Below are 13,687 nucleotides of genomic sequence, written 5' to 3'. Positions count from 1 at the left end.
CAGACAAAGAGGTCCAATGAGAGCACACAAGCAGCCATTTTTTTTCTGGAGGAATCCAGGTCTTCGTAGAGTGCTGGACAAATACAGTGAATGCAATGGAGATTATGTTGAAAAATAACACAGATGTTACACACGTACATGCAATAAACAATTTGTGAAAAATATTTAAGGTTACTTATTGACTGGCCCTCATACTTGTATGCCTGTAATATCCATAGATCCACCACTTTCATTTGTGCTGTCATCCCCATCTTCACGGGGTGTATTGTTGTGATATGCAGAAATAACTTGTCATTCACGAAGCGACTGCTCTGTCCCATTGGCCTGTGTGCACCCATCTCCCACCCCCACCCCCTGTTTTTTTTTTTAGCTCACCTGGACTTTCATCCAATGAGATTGTGCAATCAACAGTGTCCGCACGTAAATCAGTCAGTCAGTGAGTCTGCACACACTTTAGTTATTACCACTTGAACCAAACACACAATTTTGATGCAACTTAGCCACGAGCTTTATATCTTGTGTCTACTGAAGGTGTATTGAATGCATCAAAATCCACGCTCATTAACGGGATGAAATCAGGCCCAAAACCCTTTTTATAAATCTCTGCCCAAACCTACAAAGGGGTATTACATCAGCAGCACATCCATGCCCTCAGCCAAAAACATCACCTGGAACCTGTAAAAAACATCACCTGAAACCTGTAAAAAATAGTGGCAATACCCCTCACCTGGTAGTGGCTGGTTAAGATAACCAGGGAACCACTGATGGAGTGGATGACCCACAAAATATGAAATGGAGAAGAAAGTAAATATCTGTGATGTTGTTTTTCTAATGCCATGAACAAAAGTCGGTACAAATACGGGTGATTAAGGTTGGGGTAAATCTTCATCAAAATTGTGTGTGTAATTTTTGAGAAGAGAGCAGAATAAGAAGAGAGCTTTTTGAGAAGAATATATATTTGCTTTCTTCTCCGAAGCCACACAATTTTGATGAAACATGACCCCAGCCTTCATCACTTGTGTTGCACCAAAGTTTGTTCACGACATTAAAAAAAAAAAAACATTGGGTTTGAGAGGGGTCTATGGATGGAGTTTCAAGTGAGGAGGTTGCCCCCTTCCTCCCAAAAAATAGGTATTTGTTATAGCATTGGTTCTTTGGTACATTTAGCTGATTCCGGCCCACATTGTAGTCAGGGATCCAGACCCATGATTTTAAGATGGACCGGACACCACTTCCTATACTTTGCAGGCCTCGTTTTTTCTTTAGTTTGGTGTCTCAGGATGAAGAATCAAGAGGCCTGCTCGGGCATCTCGATTGCGAACACATCACAAATTGTATTTGAACATAGGTACCCACCAAAAAATGAGTGTAATTTTGGGTATCACTAATTTTTCAGAAAATGTTTCATAATTTCCTCAAATGTCAAGTTAGACAGTTAATTTCAACCCCTAGTAAGGACTTTGGCATGATCTTTCATATGCTGAGGCCAAATGTGTCAAGTTTTGCCAATTAGAGGTTGAAAAAAATGATTTTTCAGTCCAAATTGCCTGCAAAATTTGCTAAATCAGCAATAAATATTGTTTTCATTTGTCTAAAAATGAATTAAACAACTGATATTATTATTATTATTATTATTATTATTATTATTATTATGTTGTCAAAGGGACATAGGAGATGCAATAGGGACCACTGGTGGTCATTATAATAATAATACCGAATATAGATATGTGTACATGTGTTCATACACATACATATACATGTTGTATACATGTATATACAAGGAACATTATTTTGCAGATAACGGTAAACCACACTTTTTTCTTGCTAGAATGGTGGTTTGGATGTGCACGCAAAATGAGCAACGGGTTTCTAACACATATTTATTACAGATTATGATCGTTTAGACATTATTATATGTATATTAGGTTGTGTGTTGCATAGCAGTACTACACTCCACAGACACATACTTAGTACATCGTGTATAGATCTACCTATTGATCCGGAAGATGGGACCCGCGATTACAAGTATACAGTTAGTTAAGATTGTGAATAAAATAATTAAGAACTAACACATCTATTGATTTAACATGCATGTGCCTTCATGTGAATGAACATTTAAATTATATACTTGCAGGTGTGAACAATTGCTGAACCTGAACGCAAGAAAAAACGACAGTCCACTGACTTTGGTCGATGTGTGATCTGCCAGCAGTCCTCGGCTGAGACAGTACAGAAACCAACTGAGAAGGGATTCCAATCATTTTTATATGCAGTAACCCACCGTCTCGATGATACGGCGCTCAGATTGCAAGAGGAAATCACTGCAGGTGAGGAGGAGTTTTTGTCTAATGGTCCATTGTGTCATACCAAGTGCCGAAATGCCTACACAAACAAAAAAACGGTCGCACAGAAAATGAAGTCACATGTATCCAACACAAGTGAAGAAACCGCTACGACAGATTTAGGAAGCTGCTCCGTTAGGCCTAGACGTGGATCATCTGCCACTGGATACATAGACCACAAAACACAATGCTTCATCTGCATAAGAGAACGCACCAGCAAGGGTGACCACAAACTCTTACTTGTGAGTATGGCAGACAGGCAGAATTCGATATGGAAAAAGGCAAAAGACCTACAGGATGAAAACATGCTGTACCATATTCATGGGCTTGGTGATAACTATCGAACCATGGTGGCTAATAACTTCAAATACCTCAAGTCATGCTTGGATTCACATTTAACAAAGTCACAAATGACATCAACATCTGGTCAACATGACGAAGGTGTACATAGGCTAACCTCCTACATAGACGGCGCATTGTCCCATGATCCGAACGACATCATCTTCTTAAGTTCTCTGCATGACAAGGACAGGGCTTGGTTGTCAGACAGTGGGGCCTCCCTGAGCTCTTCTCGATCATCATCTATCAAAAAGAAGATTGAGCACTACTACAGACAACATGGTTCACCCATCATGATTGTACCACAGAGAGGACAATCCTCTATAATCTGTTCATCAGATATGTCAATAGGATATCTTCTTGTGAAACTCGCCAGTATGAAAGATGAAATAAGTGCCGAAGAAAGTGCTGATGAGAGTGAAGACAACTCTACTGAATTAAACGGTATTCGTGAAAGGAATATCACCTTGTACCTTTCTGCCATGTCCTTACAAACAGATATTAAGGCGACAGCTTCGCAGCTAAAGAAAAACAGAAAAGAAAACATCGACACATCTATGCAGATAACATTTGACGCTGTGAATGAACGTCTACCTGTATCGCTGTATAACCATGTGGCCTGGCTGATAACTGACACAACACCTGAACTTACAGACCCTAATACGAGAGTGCAACTGAAAGAGCAGAAACGCGAGAAAGTCCTCAATTTGGCCCAAGATATCAGTGCAGCTGTGGCAAACACTCTGAATCTAAAGCACATTGGATCAGCATTACATGTATTGAAACAAACATTCCCATCCTGATGGACAAACCACCAAATCCTGCAACAGCCAAGCAGAAGCGATACTGCCAGTGTAGCAAGAGCAAGTGCTGAAGAAATTGCTCTTGTGCTGCAGCTGGTATCGACTGTCATTGCATGTAAATGTTCGGGCAATCCCACCAAGTGTGCTCGTTTCAGGGACGATAGTGATGAAGATGAATGAACTAAATGTACACTGCAGTCCAATATTTTAACTGAGACTCCAATATTCGTTTTATTGTCTGCAACTGCGAGACAAGATGCAAGTTGCAAATATTATTTAAACATCGATTCACATGTATAATGTGTAATTCTATTCAATCAATATACATGTATTATTATTTTGTACATATCTGAAATGAAAAAGTATGATACATTATGATAAACATTCGTTCAATTTGTATCCAATCTGTTATGGTAAAAGCTATGTTTCTAACAAATATATATTATATAAAAATATATAATCACTATTTTCGGGTTGGTTGACTTATAAATACATTTATATCACTGGGTGGGTGTCGCTGCTGGTGGACAATGTGTCCCCGCCCGGCGATACCATCAACCCAGTAGCTTCGTGCTGAATGGGTATTTATGTGCCTGTAGTACAAACCAGTTACTTTGGGTGTTGTACTTTCGTTCGTATTTTGTATGGTATGTTGGTTGTCTGGAAGCGATGTGTACATCCAGTATATTGTAGAAACAACCTTCTTCATGCTGTTGTCCCTTGATACCTTGATAACTCCATCATGTTTTTGTGTGGAAAGTTTGTATTTTTTTTCAAAAATCTTTATTATATTAAATTTAATTGTATTCACTGTTTTAGGGTAGGTAATTGGCTAACAAATATATATATATATATATATATATATATATATATATATATATGTTAAATGAATATTAATTGACACGACTGTATCGACTAGAAGTTAATTTGAGAGCACAAAATCAAGTTTAAGATGAATGAAAACATATTTAATGCGGATTCAGATATTTTTGGGGGTCAATTTGCACTGAAACATAATTTTTTCAACCTCTAATTGGCGAAATTTGACACATTTGACCTCAGCATATGAAAGACCATGCCAACGTCCTTACTCGGGGGTTGAAATCAACTGTCTAACTTGATATTTGAAGAAATTATGAAACGTTTTTTGAAAAATTAGTGATACCGAAAATCGCACCCATTTTTTGGTGGGTACATATGTTCAAATACAATTTGTGAGATGTTCGCAATCGAGATGACCGAGCAGGCCTCTTGATTATTAATCCTAAGACACTAAACTAAAGAAAAAATGAGGCCTGCAAAGTATAGGAAGCGGTGTCCGGTAACTCGTAAAATAGCGGCCTTTCTGAGTTTGGATCCCTGACTATTGACTTCCTTCTCAGTATCATTATTCTACCAGGTGAGCGCCCAAGGGTATTGCCCCTATCTTTTGTTTTGCCAAAGAGAAAGTGAGAAATTTTACTTTTGGCAAGATTAAAAAATACCAGTTGATCGTCCCCGCCCATTACCTTTTTTGAACCCGCCACCTTTTTTTATTATTTGTTATCTTGTCAAACATCCTGAAAAAATAATCACACCCGTATCTGAAGGAAGCTATGTGGTGAAGCGGATACACCACTTAAAAGCTACCCCTGTGGGGGACTTCGGGTTACTTCCCCAACAGGTGTGGTGACATTACTGTCCTGATGCAAACAAAACAACAACACAATACAAACGAAACAACAAACAAACTAGAAACGAACGAAACACGGTGGTGGAAAGTTTCTTCTTCTTCTTCTTCTTCTTCTTCTTCTTCTTCTTCTTCTTCTTCTTCTTCTTCTTCTTCTTCTTCTTCTTCTTCTTTTTCTTTTTCTTTTTCTTCTTCTTTTTCTTCTTCTTTTTCTTCTTCTTTTTCTTCTTCTTCTTCTTCTTCATCTTCATTTTGACGGATGGAAGGAAGGACATTCCGTATATTGAAGCAGATTTCACCATTTTAAAATCCATACCTTCATATACAACCCTTGCACCATTCTTTGAATCGATCATTTTCCCAATGTCAACACTGAGTTTTTATAGCTTCTACCGAGTCACAGAATCAAGAGCTGTACTGCCACCTTCCTTTCACTGAGCTTTCTGTTTTCATGCATGATATGCGAGCAACACTGATCTGTGTACATGTCTGCAAATGTAAGTTCCAGCACAGCCACTGCAGGAAAATACAATGCACACTTCCAATTAAAATGATGCAAAATAAGACTGGTTTTAAAACCAGCAAATTGTGTGAAAAATGTACTCTACCAGTCAAAAGTTTTAGAACACCCCCATTTTTCAGTTTTTACTGAAATTTAAAGAGCAGGTTTTGGGTCGCTGATGACTTCGCGTGATTCGAAGATTGTAATCACATTAATAATCGTTGGGCAATTATTTTCTTATATTTGAAACTCAAAATATGCTAAAATTAACTTTGAAGTCAAAACTTTTGTCAGTGATCGAAAAACAGACCGGAGTTTACCGAAGATGCGATGACGTCACGTTCTCTGCAAACTTCGTGAACATTCGGAAACAATGTGTGAACAATGGCGAGATGCGAATCAGAGAGTGATTTTAGCGGCGATGAAATTGAGTGTTTTCATTCCGATATTGCCGAGGACGAGTCGGAGGATGAGTGGAATTTATACGATGGATTTTCTGGCCCTGAGCCATATAAATTTGAGCCACTTGCAAGTGCCAGAAAACGGCCTATTTCGTGTACAAGTGGCAGGACTGACTGCCGGGCAGTTCACACTGACAGACTCCACCAGACAGATTAGTTTGTAGAATTTGATTTTCTTGTTCGATGCATAAAATAATGTAAAGTTTGATTCGTCTGTGACTTGATGTAATAATTTTTAACCCTCAAGTCACTCAAGAGTCAGAAATAGAATGAATCACTAATGGACCCAAATATATTATACACCGTAGCCTTGGCGTTGAAGTCTTTCTGACAGCTGAGCTTGACCCCAGCGAAAGTGAACAGTTAGAACAAACCCCAACTTTCAAGAGACTGTGTGGTATATAAATACCAAAATATGTTTAGCCTCATTGGGAAATATTCTACCAAATTTAGAAAAAAAAGTGGAAAATTTATCAATTTTTAACAATTGAAATGAAATCGCCCAATTTGCTGATGCTGTTAAAAAGTAATTTAATCAACAATAAGTTGATTTTTTTGAGAAATTTTTCCATGCTTGTGTTTTTCAGAAAGTTTATTTATGTGTTTTTCCATGTACTCTTTAAGAATACATTTCAAGGTTTTTCTCACTTAAACTCAACAATTGATTCTGTGACAGAGCATATTCACAGAGTGGTGATCAGATGTGTTTATGCCTTCGTAATCCTCGGCTGTGAAATGGTCACCACAAATGAAAAGTCTTTCCAAAGGGTCCTCTTTACCCGTTTTCTTTGGGGGAAAATTCGCCCGTTTTGTTTGTACAATTCTTATCCACTGCTGGCGAATGTTTTATTCCTTTGGGAATCGGTGGGAGCGATTACCCGTTTTCCAGCCATTTTCGCAAAACATGATGACACACATACGAGGCAAGATGTACAAATATCCAAATAACTTTGTTGTACAAAAATTCAGAATAAAAAAGGATAATGTAGACAGTTGCAAGCTCAAAAAAAGCGAAAGAACGGCCCACTGAACTGGACACTTCTTCAATGAGCGAGTGAGCGCCCACTTTGTTTTAGAGAACATGACATCACCATCCATATATGGCATGCGGCTGTTTTTTTCAACAGCCTCGAGAAATAACAACTTCGGAGTTAAATTTCATTAATTTCCCCAATAGGTAGGCAACCACAATAGTTTGCATCGAACTATTTAATGCACATATAATCATACTGATAAATTTTCAGAACAAGTTTGGTGACCAGCAACCTGCTCTTTAAGCAGTTCAAGTCCAGTGAATGACCTGAATGATACAAAGCTAAGCGGTAAACTGCCAGACGTTAAAAAAAAGTTTAGGTTACCAAAAACTGAAAAATTGTGTAAATTTCAGAGTTGTTAAAAAAGGCTCTTTTCAGGGAACAAATAATGGGTTAGCAACTCCAGCTGTTCTGCAGCAATGGAAGTAAATTAAGCCTTGAAAGTTGATGTGCAAGCAACTCCTACAGGTGTCCCAACTTTTGTTGATTTGTCGCAAACCTTCTGTCTGTATAAAAGCACTGTTGGTACAGAATTTGTTGCTACATCATCTGAAGCATTATTTGGACAATATTGCACTGCAGGAAGTAGTATATTACTATCATAATGGTGAGGAATAGACAATTAACAAAGGAAGACAGACAGCCCATTATAACCATTAAAAGTGAAGGTCTTTCCTTAAGAGAAATTGTAAATGAAGCCAAGGTGTAAGTGAGTACAGTTTCCTGCACCATCAATATGCATTTGGAAACTGGAGGAAACTCTGACAGGAAGAGGTCTGACAGGCCCAAAGCTACAACACAATCAGAAGACAAGTTTCTGAGAGTCAACAGCTTGCATGATAGGTGGCTCACAGGACAGCAGCTTCAAGCACAGCTTAACACTGGTCGAGGAAAGGAAGTCTCAGTTTCAACTGTAAAGAGAAGACTTCGAGCTGCATGTTTGACAGGTCTAATGGCAGTAAGAAAGCCATTGCTAAGATGGCAAAACAAGAAAAAGAGGCTTGCCTGGGCCATGAAGTACTGCCAGTGGACTATTGAAAACTGGAAGAGGGTCTCATGGACCGATGAATCAAAATTTGAAATCTTCGGTTCATCACGCAGGGTTTTTGTACGCCGTCGAGTAGGGGAAAGGATGGTTCCTCAGAGTGTGAAACCAACTGTCAAATATGGAGGAGGATGCGTGATGATATGGAGCTCTTTTGCTTGATCCAGAGTCAGCGACTTGCACAGAGTGACTGGCACCCTGAACCAAAAGGGCTACCACAGCATTTTGCAGTGCCATGCAATACCATCTGGTCAACACCTAGTTGGTCAGGGGTTCATCCAACAGAAAGATAACGACCCAAAACATACCTCCAGGCTATGTCAGAACTACCTTCGAAGAAAAGAACAAGATGGTAGGTTTCAAATCATGGAATGGCCAGCACAGTTTCCAGACTTAACCCCATCGAGCTGGTTTGGGATGAACTGGACAGAAGGGTGAAAGCAAAGCAACCCACAAGTGCAACACATTTGTGGGAACTTCTGCAACAGTGTTGTGAATAACTTTCTGAACAATATTTGATTTCTATTGGAGAAAGAATGCCACGAGTATGTTTGGCTGTTATATCTGCAAAAGGTGGCAACTTTGATGAGTCAAAAAATTTAGATTAAATTTTGTTAACCAAAACGATTCCATGATTTCTTTTTTATCTGCAATTGTTTATTTGTTCTATGCTTTAATTTCAGAATACAATGAAACATTAAACTGCTAAAATTTCAGTAAAAACTGGAAAAATGGGAGTGTTCTGAAACTTTTGACTGGTTGAGTACAATGTATACAAATTGGGTGAATGCGAAAAATTTTCATAATTTGAGCTTCATTTTTGAAGATAGTTTTAATCTGTTTGCAAATTCGGACGGGAACTAAAGTCCTGAAGCAATGGTATGTGGGAACAGTTCTTGATGGGCGACGCCCGCTCTGTGATGTTTCCTCCGATTTCGCTGGTGGGGAGTTGGAGCAGGGATGGCTGGTGAGTCAACAGCCACATGTGTAGATCTGTGTATTAAATGTAGATCTGTAGATCTTTGTAGAAAGATGGCATTGCCAATAATTTTAATATGCACTAAGTGTGTATTGTTTTGGTATTTCACCATACATTCATTATATATTTGTTTAGAACTGTGGATTGCATTTTTTATAGACTTAATGAGAGTGTATGTGAGCCATGTCATATTTATTTGGGGGTAGAAAACTGACTTGCCTGGAACATGCTCATATAATTTTCTTCATGGGAAAGGGTTAGGATGCAGCTGGGTTAGGATGTTGGCTTCATGGTTCGGGTTTCGAGCATGGGATCCTAGGGTCCCGATCTCAAATCCCACTTGGCTGTTGAATCAATACCAGGTTGGGTTAATTCAGCCTGTCATCCTTCTGAGGTCGGCAAAATGAGTTCCAGCTTGCTGGGATGATTGAGCCATTTGAGATTCCTGCGTCAGAGTGGCGACCCATCCAGGATTGTGCCCAATAGCCCAGGAGACCAACTTGGCAGCACCGACAACCTGCACAGATGAGCATGGTCCCAATGGATGGATGGTAGGGTGGGGAGGTAAAAACTGGTGTGTCAGGTGCATGATTTGTCGGGTACCAAAAGCTGGCAGACATTAAAAAAAAAATTATAACAACAAATCACAAATAGAAAGTGCCTCCTCCTTCCTTATTTTAAAAAAAAAATCCAGATTTTCACCTGGTATATTTTTTTATTTGGCCTTATGCTGAAACACAGTGGTGTCTGTTAAAGAGAGAAGGAAAAGAGCAGAGTCCAAGATACAGTAAAACAGACACAACGACTAGAAGGGTGCCCAGTAGAGCGCATACCTCTGCGATGTAATGCTTGATCCACGAGAACATATCGGGCACAATACATTTTTGAAATATCAAGCAATACAGTACTATATCATTTTTGGCCCTACATCTCAATGGTGAAGAATCACTTTGAAAAATAAATAATTCTCGTGCCTTATTCTCATACTGAAATGGACCTTAAAGGGACACTATGTGATATAATGCATTCACTGTTTGACGTCGCGCCCTGTCTCCCAGAGGGACTGCTCAACCATAGCACCTGCCAGATCTGTATCAATGTTTTTGGAGGTTTCGCTATGTACTCTACAGGGAATCAAAGCAAATCTGCTGAAAAACGGACATTTAAAAATAAAGTTTTAACTTTTTTACGGACCGCGAATCGACGTACCACGTGTTTGCATCGAGGAGCAGGAAACATGGCAGATTATCTGCAATATTTATTCAATGGGTGATTAAACCTTTTGAGGTCTCCAGGTTGTTCTCTGTTAAACAGCAACTCTTTTGTGGATTAAGTCATTAAAGTCATTATTTGAACAAATTCATTTAAATTCTTTAACTGCTGCTAGCACGGTGAAGACCAGCGTTAAAGTTAAAGCTATCCTATATCGTATGCAGCCACAGCCTGGCCAGCCATTACTTATCAACCATGTAATTGGAGTGCTTGCTTGAGTACTTAAGCCACTGACTGGATTCTGGGAAGGATGTCGGAGAGAACAAACTGCGGTGCATCGTTTGGGAATGTCAAAATCTCTGACCTTGATTTCGAAGATGATGCAATCATCTTTCTGGAGACTCTCAACATTCTTTTGGGGGCCCTCGAGGTGCTGAATGAGGAGTCGGAGCCGCTGGGATTACGGGTTTCCTGATTTAAAACAAAGATCCAGGCTTTCCACAACATCGTGGATGCTGCAATATTGTCTGTACTTGTTTGTGGTTTGGATGTTGAGGTCACAGAGAGATTCACTTCCCTTAGCAGTGATATTCATGTCTCTGCTGGCTGTGAGGCAGAGGTCAAAAGACATCTGGGTTGGGCCTGGGGAGTCATGGATTCACTGGATCATGGGGTGTGGCATTGCCGGTACCTGTGCAGTAGGACAAAAGTCCGAGTTTTCAGGTCCTTGGTGCTTCCAGTCTTGCTCTACAGATGGGAAACTCGGACTCTGGCCACGGATCTCAGATGGCGACTTAATTCCTTTGGTACCAGGTTTCTTCGGAGAATCCTTGGATATCCCTGGTTGGATTTTGTGTCCAACAAGCGGTTGCTGAGAGAGACTCAAATGAGATTTGTTACCTGCATAGTCTGTGAGTGTCAGCTGCGGCTGTATGAACATGTGGCTCATTTTCCTGACGCTGATCCTGGTCACCAGATTCTCTCAGTGAGGGAGTCTCATGAGTGGAGCAGGCCACCAGGCTGACCACGTGCCTCGTGGTTGCAGCAGGTTGATCAACATCTCAAGGAATTTGGGATGGGGAAGACATCTGCCTGGGGGATGGCCAGGCAGAGGCCCCTGGAGCTCCAGCAGAAAATGGATGCAGCAACGCACTGCTCTGGTGCATGCTCCCATACCAGACCTGATGGTACATACTGTAGTCGGTAATCACACTGACTCAAAGCTGCTGATTCCTGAATAATTTCCGATATCAGCCAAGCACTAATACTGCATGTGCAGGGGCATTTACCTAAAGGTCACGTGGTTTAATTACCAGGGGACACGCCCTCGGTACGCCATGCTCAAACCAGATCACCGTACCAGATCAGATGCAGCCGAGCGTAAGTGCTAAGAACGTACCGGCTAGGGAACATACTGTTGGGGAATAACGTACTGGCTAGACTGGAGTACGAACCATGCTGGACCAAGGAATTACAAGACGAAAATGAGCTGAGAACATTTCTACACAAGCATTTATTTACAATGGCGAGGAAAGGTCTGTGGTACAGTAAATTGGGTTTATTTGTATGTATAGCAGGGCATTGCAAGGAATTTGTGGGGTGCGACAAAAGTCAAGCAATCCTAGAAAAGCAGAGAGAGAGAGAGAGAGAGAGAGAGAGAGAGAGAGAGAGAGAGAGAGAGAGAGAGAGAGAGAGAGAGAGAGAGAGAGAGAGAGAGAGAGAGAGAGAGAGAAGACTTATCCCGTTAGAACTTCTGCAGTCTTAACTTAAAGTAGGACAGGCACCATCACACACACACACACACACACACACACACACACACACACACACACACACACACACACACACACACACACACACACACACACACACACACACACCCGAGGAAGATTAGATAAAGCACAGAGAGAAAAAGAGAAAATGAGGATAAATACCCTCACAATACCTGGCACGATCGGTAGACCAACACAACCCAATACGCTTCGGAAGAGGTTGGAGGGGGGAATACAGGTGTCTAATGTGTGGGAGCGAGAGGTGTGGTATAGTGCAATATGGGGGGTACGGTGTTGTTCCAGAGGAAAATTGGATTGCGAGTCGGTAATGATGCTCATTTGTGTGTCCAAAGGAGATGTGATTGGGGGGGGGGGGAAGAGAGAGGAGAGAATATGCATGAGGCGAAAGATCCTTAACCTAGTCGTGCATAGGCCTGTTAGCGTAGCGTGTACCTCCGTCGGATGCTCCAACAAGCATTCCCACCTCGAGATGCGGCGCGTTATCTCCGACTTCGTCACTTTGATGGGGCTCGTGGCAACGTGCGCTTTGCACTGTTCCTCAAGAAGGAACACGTCCCACAGTTGCACACCAACAGCAGGTGAAGAGCCAGTGAAGGGCAGAGACAACGAGGAGCAGCCAACAAAGAGCCAAGAGGAACAGAGAAGAAGGGGGGAGAAGAAGAGAGTGGCTCTGCACTCTGCTTTTTATAAGCCTTGGGCAAAGGGTGGGGGGGTGACGACCGAAAACAACGCGTTGTGACCCGAATCCTGCTTCTCTATTGGGCCACAGCAGCCCTAACCATGCTCTTTCAGGCTCCCGGGGCCGGAAACAGTCTCAGTCACCCATCCGGCTTGACACGGCCCAGAGCTCCTGACTCAACATTGGGTATGAGCCGGCACCCTCGCCCTGAACGTGCTCCAATACAGTCTGAATACCAAATAGCAATGCACACCCACCACCCACGGTCCCCCTCTCATGAGCCAAAATGCTCACCCGGGCCAAACTCCTGGATCGCCCTTCCCGCGACCCCTCTTCACCGCCCTTGTCTTGCCATGTTCTGGTGACTGGAAGAGGCTCGTATCAATCCCGCGTGTTCACCCGGGACATCCCAGGCGATATACCATCGAGCTATTAACATCCGTTGCATCACGTGGTCCGAGGACAGACCGATTCATACAGCATTCCTCTATATAGTGGCGAATTGTAGTGATGCAGAGTTATGAGGTGGTGTGGGAATATTTTTCCCGTGTGCGGGAGGTATTTGTGGTCGAAGTGGTGAGGTTTGTTGAGCGAGGGGTGAAATATGGTGAGATTCTGGTTGGCAATTGGCACGCAGATTTGAATGAAATAATGGCGTGAGATGCGCATGCGGTATAGTGTGTAGTGTGCTTTGTTGGTTCCAAGCCACGCATGGCATCGTAGTGTGCTTATTACTCATCACATTTTGTCTGGCGTATTGGCTTGCTTGTTTGATTTGTACCACAGCTAAAAGGAAAGGGTTGGATTAGAAATCAGAATAGGAGACAGA

This window comes from Eptatretus burgeri, chromosome 5, assembly GCF_056783735.1.
Source record: "Eptatretus burgeri isolate ZD-2024b chromosome 5, Ebu_testis_v1, whole genome shotgun sequence".
NCBI lineage: Eukaryota > Metazoa > Chordata > Myxini > Myxiniformes > Myxinidae > Eptatretus > Eptatretus burgeri.
Note: the sequence above shows the minus strand (reverse complement) of the source record.